Source organism: Bubalus kerabau, chromosome 3, assembly GCF_029407905.1.
Source record: "Bubalus kerabau isolate K-KA32 ecotype Philippines breed swamp buffalo chromosome 3, PCC_UOA_SB_1v2, whole genome shotgun sequence".
In the NCBI taxonomy this organism is placed as follows: Eukaryota; Metazoa; Chordata; class Mammalia; order Artiodactyla; family Bovidae; genus Bubalus; species Bubalus kerabau.
In genome coordinates this window covers 73826832-73842886 of record NC_073626.1, presented here as the reverse complement: position 1 = coordinate 73842886, position 16055 = coordinate 73826832, and the positions used below count along the sequence as shown (strand labels likewise).

General features: G+C 41.2%; 1 non-coding gene across 1 annotated transcript; it reads right to left on the bottom strand.

Annotated features, from left to right (window-relative positions):
• Nucleotides 1-14817: 14817 nt before the first annotated feature.
• On the bottom strand, nucleotides 14818-14924 carry LOC129648160 (U6 spliceosomal RNA). Its single transcript, XR_008712741.1, has one exon. It is a non-coding gene; the product is annotated as a U6 spliceosomal RNA (small nuclear RNA).
• Nucleotides 14925-16055: the final 1131 nt, after the last annotated feature.

Sequence of the window (16055 nt, the reverse complement as noted above, 5' to 3'; positions counted from 1 at the left end):
GGACAGGGCCTTGAGGGTGGTTGGAAGGCCGGTGCTTGGAGGTGTTTTCCTGAATGGGAGTGACCTCATGGGAGTTGCGGGTGGGGGATCAGGCGGGCAGGGAGTATCTGAGAGGACTGGTGAGGGGGTGGTGGGAGGAGCCACTGGAGTTTGCAAGCAGATAGAGAAGGCAGACTTTCCTGGTGTCTCAGCTGGTAAAGAATCTGCCTGCGATGCAGGAGACACAGGTTCAATCCCTGGGTAGGGAAGATGCCCGGGAGAAAGGAATGGCAACCCACTCCAGTATTCTTGCCTGGAGAATTCCATGGACAGACAAGTCTGGAGGGTTTGGGGTCGCAAGTCCATGGGGTCGCAAAGAGTCAGACATGACTGAGTGACTAACAATTTCACTTCACAGAAGGGAGAGTAGGGAGAGGTGTAATTTGAAAATTAAAACCCCCCAGATGAAATAAACAAAAAGGGGGCTTGTATTTTGTAGTCTAAGCTGGTAATTTATTTTTTTATTGATTTTTATGAAAGTTAGCAATCTCTTGGAGATTTTATAAAATTTTATCTTTTACAATAGTTTGGGAAGCACTGCCCTATGCTATTCACTTGATTTACCAACCATCAAAGGAAAAATGAAATGTATATCTCCTATGAAACTGACTAATAGAAACCCCCTATAAGATTTTATCATCTATAAAACAACTGCAATTAGATATGCCACACAAGACATTGTAAGGCTGAATTATTGCATATGAACTGGCTTTGAAGACAGGTTAAAAAAAAAAACCCACCAATTCTTAAATTTACAACAGTTTCTGCCAGTCTCGTCCACATCATAGACTGTTAGAAGGTATCATCCAAAGTGTCATCTTTAAAATGATGATGCCTATATTTGGCAAAACTAATACAATTTTGTAAAGTTTAAAAAAAAAATGATGATGCCTGAAACACAATAAGCATCCACCCTCAGAGAATGATGGGAAGCCAGAAGGTGCGGGGAGAGGGGGCAGGAGCACAGGAAGAGCAGCACTTTGGATGGATTTTATTTCTTTGGCATAATTTTTCTCACTGACCCCATAACATGGACAATGTGGCCTGGAAGCTCTAAAACTGGATCATTCATTAATCAACAATTTAGCAATCTTAGAGTGTATGCTAAGACTACTAAGACTTGAAGAAGTTAAAAGCATAGGAGGAAGTCAACAACAATAACAAAACCCAGTGTATGCTGTTTTTAGAAAAATAGAGGGATAAATACATTCATTTTTAAGAACCATTTTTATTGAGATATAATTCACATATAAAACTTACCCATTTAAAATGTACAATTTAACAGTTTTTGGTGTATTCATAGAGTTGTACAACCGCCTTACAATCTTAAGTTTAGCATGTTTTACATTCACTTTTATGTAAACACCAATCATGAATGTATGACCCATGGACTGTAGCCCACCAGGCTCCTCTGTTCCTGGAATTCTCCAGGCAAGAATACTGCAGTGGGTTGCCATTCCCGTTTCCAGGGTATCTTCCTGACCCAGAGATCAACCCAGATCACTGCATTACGGGCAGATTCTTTACCATCTGAGCCACCAGGGAAGCCCACATATATACACATATGCATATATATGTACACCTGTAATTATATAGTCATACATATGTGTGTGTATATACATATATGTGTATGTATATGCGTGCGTATGTCTATACATATACTCTAAGTTATTATTGAATTAAAAAATAAATCTCCAGTCGCCTTAGAGGATTAAGAGCACCTGACTTAAAGGAGCCTAGCCTCCTGCCACTTTCCTGTTTATTGCTCCAGAGAGGAGTTAACGAGTAGCCCAGGGTTGGACACCACCACCCTCCCCTTGAGGCCAGCTTGAGTGAGCAGGCTGCTCCGCCCTTGCCCTGACCCTCATCCTGACTAAGTGGCACTGGGCCCTTCCAGGTAGATATGAGCCCAGAGCCGGGCCTTGCAACCCAAGTCAGAGGTGCTGGTGGTTTTTCAATGTTGATTCTAGCCTGGTTGAAAGTATCAGTGCATTTTTGAAGTGGCCTCAGAACATCAGATAATGATTTTACTCCCCCTAACCTGGGTTAGGTTCAAACTGGATGACTTCAGAGGAGAAGATTCATGTAGTCCCCCTTTGTTTTATTTCAAATCCTTAGTTCCTTGACTTACTTCCTGCTTCCAAACATGGTTTGTCCCTCTGGTCTCCCCCTCCTCACAATTCTCACTCTTTTCCTGGAATTTAGGACATCTGATTGACGCTCTTGAAAGGATATCTGGGATAACTGTGTTTTGATGAACTGTTATTATTTTAGTCACTAGATATTCAGCCGACTAAGTAATTTGTTAAATGCAAACAACATATCCTTTCCAAGTATACCACTTCAGGGCATCCCAACCACAGCCGCATGTTCTTGGATGAAAACAATAAATGTGTTCATCTGGGAAGAGGGAAAAACAATGAAAATGTTATTTTATTGGAAAACCCAAATAATGTTAAAATAAATATAAGGAAAATATAGCTCCCTAATGGAAACTTGACCATGAGAGGCAAACATCATAAAAAAGCGGTCTCTGTTTCAGGTGTTCTGGAGACAAACTTGCCTTTAGGGTTTCGGGGGCCGCACCAAACATCAACAGAATATAGGGACATATTCTTCACGTGAAGGGTTATATAACACTTTCCATTTTTTCTCAATCTTTTCCACCTTGCAGAAATTTAGAGGCTATAATTTTGGCTCCCATAAACAGCGGTTTCACCAACATGTATTTCAATGATGAAAATTTTAAAACATTAGACAAAAACCACCTGGTCTACCTTTTCGTTGTCTTCAAGTGACTCACTGGAAAAGATGAGTCTTTTCCCTGATGCTGGAAAAGATTGGGGGCAGGAGGAGAAGGGGACAACAGAGGATGAGATGGTTGGATGGCATCACCGACTCGATGGACGGGAGTTTGAGCAAGCTCTGGGAGATGGTGAAGGACAGGGAAGCCTGGCATGCTGCAGTCCATGGGGTCGCAAAGAGTTGGACACAACTGAGTGACTGAACAACAAAAACAACATGAGAGAACTGATGGTGAAAACAAATGGTCTGTGTAAAGAAGAACATTTAATTACGTAAAGTCACAGCCTAGTCAGAACTCTTCAATACTTTCTGAGCTTTCACCACCTACCAACACTGGGCCAGGAACACTGCAGACCCTCGCTCCCAGGCTGGGCATCCCAGAGTGGAGACAATTAATGAGCAGCTAATGAGCATAAGCCTAGAAATGGTCTGCTGCTGGAAGAGCCCGGCTCTAAGGGGGTTTCTGGCAGGGGGACTGCCACAGGAAGTAACGCCCTCTCAGCAAACAGAAATCACAGGCTTCTTACAAGTAGAGTGATTTTAGCTTCACCACTTAATACTTGGCTTCCCAGGTGGCACAGTGGTAAAGAATCTGCCTGCCAGTGCAGGAGACACAAGAAACGAAGATCCCCTGGAGTAGCAAGTGGCAACCCACTCCAGTATTCTAAAATCCCATGGACAGAGGGAGCCTGGTGGGCTGCAGTCCATGGGGTTGAAAAGAGTCAGACACGACCGAGCATGCCCAGACACACAATAATTGGATCAGCAGACACCAAAAGGGTATACAAACCTGCTCCCTGTTCCACTCAAGTTAAAAGCCATTTCCCAAACCCAGGAAACCACCAAAATAGCATTGCTTGCCTCAATGCATTTGGAAGTTTTTCAATAATAAAGGCTATCAACTGCATATTTTCTGACCAGGAGCAAAGTGGCCATCTTTTTCATTTTTCTTTTTCTTTCTAAGATGCCAGCATCTGTTTCTGCTCTGTTTGTGAGGGTTTTCATTAGAAAAAGCACCATTTATACAAATTCTCTCTGATTAAAATGTATTGCCTTTTGTGAGTGATGAATTCAGACAAGTAAAATATCTCTGTCTTTATTTTCCATCATAGTTGGTCATAAATCCTGCAAGCTAGAAGTGATAATGTGCTCTGGCTTCATGTAATTGTGCTGGCGAGAGCTCTATGTGCTCATGTCTCCAGTTTTATTGTGTCGGGAAGACAGACAACTCTTCCAAGTTGCTGATGGAGATGCTGGCGGTGGCCCAGCTCTTGAGGGAGATGATATTTGGATTGCTTTCTCTAAGGGATTGCTTTTCTCTGGTCAGTGATTTCTCTCATGGCTCTGTGTCCATCCTTTAGAAGACCATATAGAAAGGAGAAATATTTCCCACCTTTACCACTTAATGGGGTGGTGGCCATGCTGAGCTTGAAAGCTTCATAGAAAATAACCAAGTCACTTTAAATGCATTCACATGAATTCAATCTCTCCTCCCTCCCTCCCTTCCTTCTTTTCTTCCTTCTTCCCTCCCTCCCTATATTCCACATGCGTTTATTAAATATCTTACCTCATACTATCCTGAATGTCATGAAAATCCTGAAGGAGTTTCGTGGTCTGGCATGGAAAAGACAACTATAATGGGAAATTTGGGGAAGAGTGTCAGCTTTGGCAAATGTATGTGTTAGGGTACTATTCGCTGCTATAACAATAAACTTCAAAAAAATTGACTTAACACACTAGAAGTTTATTTCTCACTCAGATAACAATCCAAACAGATGTCCCTTAGCTGCAGGACACAGGATTCAGGTTTCTGTCTTGAGGTTCAGACTTGCCCGAGGGCTTCAGAATCTCTTCCAGCCCTCAGAGAGAGTAAAGATGCACACTCACATCTTAGAAATCCCATTTTTCTCACTTTCCACTGGGGAGAACTTATCACACAACCCCAGCTAGATGCAAAGGACACCGGCAAGACCAGTTCAGTCAGGCAACTACATTTTTATAGCATAGAAGGAGATGAAAAATGAGTGGACAGTTAGCTACAAGAAGAACAAGGAGCAAATTCTTTTTTTTTTAATCAACTGATATTCTGGTGATAATGGAGCACTTAGGAAAATTTTGGTGGGCCTGCTTTCTATTATAAGCTAGGAAAAGGACAAGGAGGTCTGAGGATCTAATGGTGGAGATATAAGCAGGTCTAGGTTGTATTTCTCAAGAAAGAAAATATGATAAAGTCTATGTCAGTTCCTAGGAAGAAGGGGAAGCTTTGCTTTTCAAATACCCATCACTGTGTGATTTGGCTCATTTTCTTTTTTTTTTTTTCATGAAGGGATCATAAAAATTAAGCCTAAAAGAAAAGCAGTTCTTCAGAGAGCAGGTTTGGCTGCCCTTCGAGATACCTAATTTACAAAAGTTCCCTTTAATGGGTGTCATCTTACAGTCAGGGAAATGAGCCACTACCTTCGGAAGTCAGGTTTGTTAGCTTTTTTGCCTGAATCCCCTCCATTTTTCTCACAGCCTCAGTGAGCACAGTTTCTTTTCATCCTAATGTGATGGGGGATAAAATGAAGGGGAATCTTCCTTTATGCAATTGTGAAACTTTCCAGTTGTGAAGCACTTTGAAATACAGACTAATTAATAAACACAACTCTCTTCTAAAGCCGTGAGGATCGCTGTTCTCATTTTTCACAGCCGAGAAGGCTGCAGTTAAAATGGTTGGCCCCAGGCTGTGCACCTTGTCGGTGGAAGAACTCCAAGGCATCAGCCTGCATTCTCGCAGGATGGCATGCAGCCTCTCTGGAGAATAATCAGTAGCAACAGCGACTTCCTCAGCGGCCCCACAGTGCCCCTGGCACCAGCTATGCAATTAGCAGTGTTTTGGTCACAAACTGTGAGTGACCCGCTAAAGAGAAAGGAGAAACAGTGACTCACCGGATGGCCCTAGAGCTCATGAACACTTTCAGAGATTGCAGAAATCTTTTGCAATTACCAGCTCTGTGCTAAACCAAGAATCAGAAAGATGAGAAGTGTTTGTTCATGTCTTCAGGGTGCTAAGACCTCGAGGCCCAAGTTGTTATCACCATCGCAGAGACAGAGGAATTCAGAGCCTGAGACGGCTCACTTGCCCAACAGTGAGTTGTTAACAGGGCTTTCTTCCTAATATCATTCTTCTGTTTTGATTCACAAAATGATAAGATACTGTATACAAATAGGCTGTGTCAATAAGAAAGAAGTTAGCGTGAGTGACAGCAAGTGTGAAGGTTTGCCCTGATGACATCTTTTATGCTGGAATAATTGGTTCTGAATTATCTCATAGATACAAACCAGCCCTCGTAGTAGTGTATAACCAGAGTTTTGGAATGTATAACCAGAGTTTTGGCTCTCCGCACAATTAACACACTTATATTTCAGAGACTGTATGGATAGTTTGCTTATGAGGAACAGAGACCTGTCAAACTGCTGACTGTCAAGTATAAGAGAAATAACCTAGGACAGAATATAGATCTCTGTAGAAACTTTGTTTCTCCCTTCTTCAAGAAGTGTGTGTTATTTATGTAGGTGAGGGAATAAACAGCCATGAATAAACCCAGCCAGGACACTCTGGTTTCATTTTCAGTTGTGACCACAGTGAGATTAGGTAGCGTGAAACTGCACTGTTTGGTGTGGGAGCCACCAGTCACTTGTGCCTACTACAAACTGAAATGTTCTCCGAGAGTAAAATACAGACTGGAATTAAAAAAAAATTATTTGTTTTCTTTTTGGCTACTCTGGGTCTTTGTTGCTGCATGCTGGCTTTCTCCAGCTGAGGTGAGCAGGGACTACTCTTTGTTGCTGTGTGCAGGCTTCTCATTGCGGTGGCTTCTCTTGTCAAGGAGCAGGGCCTCTAGGTGTGCAGGCTTCAGTAGCTGGGGCTCAAGGGCTTAGCTGCCCCATGGCAGTGATGCCCCAGAACTGTGGTCGAAACTGTGTCTCCCGCTTTGGCAGGCAGATTCTTAACCACTGGACTACCAGGGAAGTCCCAGGCTGAATGTCAACATCTTTTTTTGTTTGTTTTTAATCAACTTTATTGAGATACAGCATATGCCCAATAAAATGCATTAATTGAACTTGCAGTTCAATGAGTTTATAAATAAATAAATAAAAATCAAGATATAGAACATGTTTGCCACTCCCAAAGCATACCCCATTCCATTCCCTCCTCACCCTCCCAACTCAGACAACGTTGGCCTCAGACAATCTCTGAGGCAATCACTTACTTTAAAAACTAAGATTTTAAAAATCTTAATGTGAAACAAGTGAAGTGCTAAAGTGAAGTTGCTCAGTCGTGCCTGACTCTTTGCGACCCCATGGACTGTAGCTTACCAGGCCCCTCCGTCCATGGGATTTTCCAGTCAAGAACACTGGAGTGGGTTGCCATTTCCTTCTCCAGGTAAAAACAAGATAGCAAAACATCTCATTTTTTATATTGACTCCCTGTGGAAATAATAATATTTTGGGTGTACTGGGTTAAGAACAACTTATTATTAAAGTTAATTTCACCTGTTTCTTTTTACGTTTATAACATGGTTACTAGAAAATTTACCATTTCACATATGGGTGACAACGCTCTATTGGAAAGTGCTTCAGTAGGAGTCTAGCTTTTTAAGAGTCTCCTGATTAGGAAAGTTTATTCACAGAGTTCCCAAGAAGCCTCCACTAATAGAAACAGCTTCCTTTAAAATCAACAGGAACACATCAGAATGTTTCCTGACTTCTGAATTTGTCTTTCTTCTCTTTTCTTTCTTTCTCTCTCTCTCTTTTTTTTTTTTTTTTTTGCATTGTCTCATGGTTTTCAGGAGTTTAGTTCACAGACCAGGAAATGAACCCAGGGTTCCAGCAGTGAAAGAATGGAATCCTAACCACTGGACTGGCCAGGGAATTCCCTGTTTTTCTTGTTTTCTAATATTAGAAAAGATCTGAAAGAGAACGTTTTTCACATCTTCCTCCCTTGGCTAACTCCTATGTATCCTTTAAGATCCATTCCAGGGTCTTCCCTGGTGGTCCAGTGGTTAAGACTTTGCCTTCCAATGCTGGGGACGTGGGTTTGATGCCCAGTTGGGGAGCTAAGCTCCCACATACCTCTTGGCTAAAAAACCAACCAACCAAACAAACAAAAAAATAAAACCATAAGACAGAAACAGTATTGTGACAAATTCAATAAAGACTTTTAAAATGGTCCACATTTTTAAAAATCTTAAAAAAAAGAAAAAGACCCAGTCTGTATCACTGCCTCTTGAATGCCTTCCCCCACCGCCTCCTCCCCTTCCCTTCCGGCCTGGCGGCCTGACACTGCATTAAGGGCTCCTGTTCCATGCTACCACGAGCAGACTATCATCACTGCCTTGTCTCTTTACCTTGTTTTCTATGACTTCCTTGAGCTCAAAGAGATTGTCTTTCATTTTCATATTTTCAGTATCTAGCATAGTGCCTCGAAACATTATACAAATGTTTAATGTTTGAGTAATTGCTTAATAAGAATGAGTGAATAAAACAATTCTTTAGTTGTCATTATTTCGGAATTATTAATAATAGTAGCTTCTATTTGACTGGCACTTTATAAAAAATTATGTTAGTTGATCCCCACTAATCCTTCTTCATTAGAATTATCACATTTTATAAAGTACAATTCTTTGTAATGAGTCTCCCCTCGTGTCATGAGTGCCCTGAAAATGATATTGATGAATATACATTGCTGTGTGAAAATTATAAAGTAAAACTTTATCTTTGTTTGTATAGCATAAATGACTAAGCTGAGGACAGAGGGGATATTGGCAATAGACATGAGGTATTTGTTGAGGGTGGAGAAGGTGCCAACAGAAAAATGAATCTGTTGTATTTGGGGTGTCATATAATTTATTGTCCAAACTCAAACACTTGAAGAGTTGGTGGGAGAGCTAGTATATGCATTCTGTCACAAAAAGCACAAAGTGGGCTGGTAAGGACAAATCAGGATATGTGTCCGGCTGTCCCATCTGTACATAGATGGTACATGCACACACCATAGATGAGGGGCTGAGATGTGTCTGTGGCTCCACTCCGGGTAAACCAACTTCATGGGCTCTGTGAGCAGAAGTCCTATCACCAGCTGGTCAGCTCACAAACCCACAACACTGCTCAGGACTGCCCTGTGAGTCGTGGGAAGAGAGTTTCCTTAACCAGGGCTTGCAGAGCCAACCCTGTCCTCTCCCCTTCCTGCTCTTCATCGAAGGGGTTGGAAGGAGGGTGGGGCTATCATGCTGCCACTTAGTAATGCCACACGCCTCTGTCATTGTGCTCAATTTGTTCCCATTAGCCTGGGAGAAAAACTAAAAGCTAAGTTCTCTTGACAAGGGCTTTCCATTCAAACCACCACATATATTATTATTATCTTTGCTGGAAAAATGAAGACATGGAGGCACAGAGATATTATGAGATCCGCCCGTAGGGAGAGTCATGGAGATTCCTGAGTCCCAGTCTTGGGCACTGCTCACCACAACACACTGCTTCATGGAAACAACCCAGGAAGACGGCACTGCCTTCATTTAATTTGCAGAAATGCTTGAAATGTTCAAATGCAAAAAGTGTGCCGTTTCCCCTTTGTTTCCCACAGGCGTGGTCTCTCTGTGCCATTCCTGAGGCTGGTTCTCTTTGTACAGATGTAACTTTGCACCTCTTAACCACAGCAAATCTAGCAGAAGCCTTGCTGTGAGCTCTGTGGATGCCAATTGGCATTATTTAAGTTTTCATTCAAAGCTTCCTTTAGGGTAACTTCTGGACATCTGAAGTGCCTGTTCAAGAAGATCAACAAATGGCTGAAGACAGATTTTTCAGCCAGAGGAAAGAATTATTACCTTAGCATCAGTCTAATGAAAACAGAGGTGAAATACCAGCCCGCACTAGATAAACAGCACACCAAGCCATCCATCACACTCAGCCACGCTGAGCAGAACACCCTAACCCATGTCACCTGACTTCCCGCTTCACTCGTATCTGAGAACTGGGACCTTTTCTCACCAGTTTCTGTCTGAATAAAGACCCAGACAGGAATCTTTTAGGCTCTCCCATCTCCCAATCTATTTTCCTTTCTCTCCAGTCACAGGCAGCAACAGCTTCTCAGGGGCCCATTTCCCACTTGCATGCTCTAAGCTGGTGTCCCCTCCAGGACCCAGTTGATACAAGGGGTCTAGTCGGCACCTCCAATGGCAGCTTTCTTTCTTGGACCCAGTTGGTTCATAATCAGTGTATCCAGTCATTTGATACAACTGCCAGCCCACTATGCAGCAGGCACCCTGGGTAGAGAGACACAAGGTCCTCTTATCTAGGAGCTCACGGTCTAGGGGAGAAGACAGAAATCTTGCATGTTTAGACTTTCTTTTGCTTTTTACACATATCATTACTCATCTTGCCCCAACCATCTCATATGAAGGAATTGTTGTTCAGTCACTCAGTAGTATTCGACTCTTTGTGACCATGAACCACAGCATGCCAGGCTTCCCTGTCCTTCACTATCTCCCGGAGTTTACTTAAACTCATGTCCATTGAGTTGGTGACGCCATCTAACCATTTCATCCTCTGTCTCCCTCTTATCATCCTGTCCCCAGTCTTTCCCAGCATCTGGAGCAGGTTCTATTAAACCTACCTGCAAGAAGAAGAAGCTCTGACTCAGATACGTGGTATCGCCCAGTCATAGACAGGAGAAAACGAAAACTGAGTAACTTCTGAATGTGTCATCAGACTTCAGCTGACCAACCCCAGCTCAGTGATCTCCCCCCATCAGGTGAGACTGCTTTGGTTTTGCTTTCAGATTTCTCCTTTTCTTCCAGAAATCTGGAAATCAAATCTTTTGTAGCATCTACCAAGTCAGCCCTGATGGAAGAACCTCTACCCAACTGTTCCTCATCTATTATTTTTTCCCCAGACATTAATGCTTTGCTAGTTGTAAGGAAGCTTGATAACTTCTAAAATACGTACTTCAATTTGGTAGCAGCTTCTGAGTGTGGCCATTCCTAAACACAAGTCTGTGGCAGGTACACAGAATATGGCTCCTGTTTCAAGGCACAAGTATGTTTTGTTCGGAATTCTCGGTCCATGGGGTCCTGAGCCTTCAGTGTGCCCAAAGATCTGGTTTTTCCAGCAGCAGTGGACCTGGCAGGACAAGCATCACTACTGCGGGAGACTGTGATAAGTAGATGGAACCAGGGGGTGGTGATTCCTTTAAGTCAACCAAACAGAAAGACCCGTTGAGAGCAGTATCAGTGCTGTAGCCAGTGACAGGCACGAGTCACTTCCTAACCCTGGGTAGGAGCCCACAGAGCTCATGGGTCGCTTGGGAGCATGAAAGCCATCCCTAATATGTGCTGCCTCGTTCCTTCTATTGCACGTGACTGGCACCAGAAAATGCATTTTACCAGCATTGTCGTGTTTGTGTGCCCTGGGTCACCAAGTCAGATGTTGCTTTTTTACCTTTTGAGCCTCTTTATTGGAAAGCATGATGTCTATTTATACAGAAATAAATCTAACAGAGTTTCAAATATATAAAAATAAATTGAAAAGTGTTTACTTGTTCAAGCCCAACTCTGTGTATTTGGCCAGGAGGGCCAAGGTCAGAGAGCTGATTGCTTATGTTTCCAACTCAACATCCCTTGCAAATATTTGGTCTTCTAAAAGAAAAGATGTGACTCCTAAATACCCATATCCTTACCTGTGTTCTTATCTTTCAGGAAAAAAAAAATCCACTGTGACCTTCATTGCCCGTGTAATGATGTTGATATCACAGATACTATCAGGGAGTAAAAATTCTTAAAGCAGAGACTATAATTATATCATCTTTGGGTTTTGCAAGATGAGTGACACTTGTGAGTGGCTGCTGCAAAAGCTTCATGGCATCATGTTATATGGTGAGTAAAAGAAAGTGACATAGTTTCATCAACACTGGCCTTTTGAGGAACATGTTAAAGAGCTCTAGCACATTGGAAAACATAATGTCTGTCAATCTCTGAAACAAAAATCATTATAGAAATAAAATTTAAAGTTAAATATCTTTATGGAGTGCTTATGATGTTAATGGGCTAAGCATATATTGTATAATACTTACAGTAATCCCATGTTTTATTAACCCCAATATGCAAATGCAGAAATTAAGCCATAGATTCCAGTCTATTTCTATTTTCTGTATTCTAAATTCTAGTAAGTGGCAAAGTTGTTCTTCAGGCCAGATCTTTTATTTATTTATTTATTTTTAACTTTACAATATTGTATTGGTTTTCCCATATATCAACATGAATCTGCCACAGGTATACACATGTTCCCCATCCTGAACCCTCCTCCTTCCTCCCTCCCTGGACCATCCTTCTGAGTTGTCCCAGTGCACCAGTCCCAAGCAACCAGTATCATTCATCGAACCTGCACTGGCAACTCGTTTTATATAAGATGTTATTCATGTTTCAAGGCCATTCTCCCAAATCATCCCACCCTCTCCCTCTCCCACAGAGTCCACAAGACTGTTCTATACATCAGTGTCTCTTTTGCTGTCTTGTACACAGGGTTATTGTTACCATCTTTCTAAATTCCATATATATGCATTAGTATACTGTATTGGTGTTTTTCTTTCTGGCTTACTTCACTCTGTATAATAGGCTCCAGTTTCATCCACCTCATTAGAACTGATTCAAATGTATTCTTTTTAATGGCTGAGTAATACTCCATTGTGTATATGTACCACAGCTTTCTCATCCATTCATCTGCTGATGGACATCTAGGTTGCTTCCATGTCCTGGCTATTATAAACAGTGCTGCGATGAACATTGGGGTACATGTGTCTCTTTCAATTCTGATTTCCTCAGTGTGTATCCCCAACAGTGGGATTGCTGGGTCGTAAGGCAGTTCTATTTCCAGTTTTTTAAGGAATCTGCACACTGTTCTCCATAGTGGCTGTACTAGTTTGCATTCCCACCAACAGTGTAAGAGGGTTCCCTTTTCTCCACACCCTCTCCAGCATTTATTGCTTGTAGACTTTTGGATCGCAGCCATTCTGACTGGCGTGAAATGGTACCTCATAGTGGTTTTGATTTGCATTTCTCTGATAATGAGTGATGTTGAGCATTTTTTCATGTGTTTGTTAGCCATCTGTATGTCTTCTTTGGAGAAATGTCTATTTAGTTCTTTGGCCCATTTTTTGATTGGGTCATTTATTTTTCTGGACTTGAGCTGGAGGAGTTGCTTCTATATTTTTGAGATTAGTTGTCTGTCAGTTGCTTCATTTGCTATTATTTTCTCCCATTCTGAAGGCTGTCTTTTCACCTTGCTTAGAGTTTCCTTTGTTGTGCAGAAGCTTTTAAGTTTAATTAGGTCCCATTTGTTTATTTTTGCTTTTATTTCCAATATTCTGGGAGGTGGGTCATAGAGAATCCTGCTGTGATGTATGTCGGGGAGTGTTTTGCCTATGTTCTCCTCTAGGAGTTGTATAGTTTCTGCTCTTACGTTTAGATCTTTAATCCATTTTGAGTTTATTTTTGTGTATGGTGTTAGAAGGTGTTCTAGTTTCATTCTTTTACAAGTGGTTGACCAGTTTTCCCAGCACCACTTGTTAAAGAGATTGTCTTTAATCCATTGTATATTCTTGCCTCCTATGTCAAAGATAAGGTGTCCATAGGTGTGTGGATTTATCTCTGGGCTTTCTATTTTGTTCCATTGATCTATATTTCTGTCTTTGTGCCAGTACCATACTGTCTTGATGACTGTGGCTTTGTAGTAGAGCCTGAAGTCAGGCAGGTTGATTCCTCCAGTTCCATTCTTCTTTCTCAAGATCGCTTTGGCTATTTGAGGTTTTTTGTATTTCTATACAAATTGTGAAATTATTTGTTCCAGCTCTGTGAAGAATACTGTTGGTAGCTTGGTAGGGATTGCATTGAATCTATAAATTGCTTTGGGTAGTATACTCATTTTCACTATATTGATTCTTCCAATCCATGAACATGGTATATTTCTCCATCTATTGGTGTCCTCTTTGATTTCTTTCACCAGTGTTTTATAGTTTTCTATATATAGGTCTTTAGTTTCTTTAGGTAGATATATTCCTAATATTTTATTCTTTTCATATTTTATTTCCCATATATCAACATGAATCTGCCACAGGTATACACATGTTCCCCATCCTGAACCCTCCTCCTTCCTCCCTCCCTGGACCATCCTTCTGAGTTGTCCCAGTGCACCAGTCCCAAGCAACCAGTATCATTCATCGAACCTGCACTGGCAACTCGTTTTTTATTCTTTTTATTTTATTCTTTTCGTTGCAATGGTGAATGGAATTGTTTCCTTAATTTCTCTATTTTCTCATTATTAGTGTATAGGAATGCAAGGGATTTCTGTGTGTTGATTTTATATCCTGCAACTTTACTATATTCATTGATTAGTTCTAGTAATTTTCTGGTGGAGTCTTTAGGATTTTCTATGTAGAGGATCATGTCATCTGCAAACAGTGAGAGTTTTACTTCTTCTTTTCCAATTTGGATTCTTTTTATTTCTTTTTCTGCTCTGATTGCTGTGGCCAAAATTTCCAAAACTATGTTGAATAGTAGTGGTGAGAGTGGGCGCCCTTGTCTTGTTCCTGACTTTAGGGGAAATGCTTTCAGTTTTTCACCATTGAGGATAATGTTTGCTATGGGTTTGTCATAGATAGCTTTTATTATGTTGAGGTATGTTCCTTCTATTCCTGCTTTCTGGATAGTTTTTATCATAAATGGATGTTGAATTTTGTCAAAGGCTTTCTCTGCATCTATTGAGATAATCATATGGTTTTTATTTTTCAATTTGTTAATGTGGTGTATTGCATTGATTGATTTGCAGATATTGAAGAATCCTTGCATCCCTGGGATAAAGCCCACCTGGTCATGGTGTATGATCTTTTTAATGTGTTGTTGGATTCTGATTGCTAGAATTTTGTTAAGGATTTTTGCATCTAAAAATATGGAACACTTCACGAATTTGCATGTCATCCTTGCACAGGGGCCATGCTAATCTTCTCTGTATCATTCCAATTTTAGTATATGTGCTGCCAAAGCGAGCATGGCCACATCTTTTTTAATGTTGTTTTTTTTTTTATTGCGGGAAAAGTCACATAATATAAAACCATATTGAACCATATGGTTCAGTGGCACTAAGTACATTCACATTATTGTGCAATTCTCACCATCATCTGTCTCCTGAAGTTTTCAGGACCAGATCTTTTTAGGGTATTCAGAGATGGTCATATGCTAGTTAAATCAAGAGACACTGATGGCTAAATGAAAATGTTAACTATTTGTGGATGATACCCCTTCCCAAAGGGCATAATACCTTTTCCCCTGTCCATGACAACACTTGTCTTGTGTCACCATATCTGTGAAGCTGTGTCATTATTCAGAAATCTTCAAAGGGACTCTGTATAGTGTTGGAAGATGTTTCAATTGTCTCTCTCTCTTTCAATCACACATACACACATGAACACCCAGACACACAGACACATACACACAAAATCTCTGATAACTAGAGTGATTTTCCTCTTCACCCCACCCTCTCTTGCCTGGGGCTGCTCTGGACAAGTCACAAAACTCTGCCTCTGATTAGGTACTTTGTGCCTGGAACACCTCACTCATCCGATGGTGTCTTCTTTCTTTAGCTTGGGTCCTGCTGTATTCCCACAGTAGGTATGCTTTATAAATCAGTTCTTCCCGTGATGTGCTGTGATTTTAAAAACAAACAAAAAAACCCAAGAAACTTAGGGAGGTGATGGAGGTTCATTTTTTTTTTCAAGTTTGATAGATATACAAGTGTAAACAAAGTGAAATGCGCATTGTGACTATCAAAGATTGTCCCAAACTGACCTGAGAAGCATCTTGTAGGACGTGTGTTCCTCAGGGTGCTGGGCTATCCTCCTGTTCCCTCTAAATCATTTTTCCCGAAGGATTAGTGAAACCTTTTGCCTCCTTCACTTATGCAGTTATTTAAGTAGCTTAATGCTTAAAGGTCAACCACTTGCCCTCTTTCCAAGCTTCTGAGAGACACCTTGCTGTCACCTCCCCCCTAAACACCATCTATCATTTGTTTACGTCCATTGTCTCTAACATTTACACATTGTAGATGAATACACTTTCAAGCAGTAAGTTCAGTTTACTGGAACTGTGTCTAACCATATTAGCATCTCACCCACAGTGGCTGCC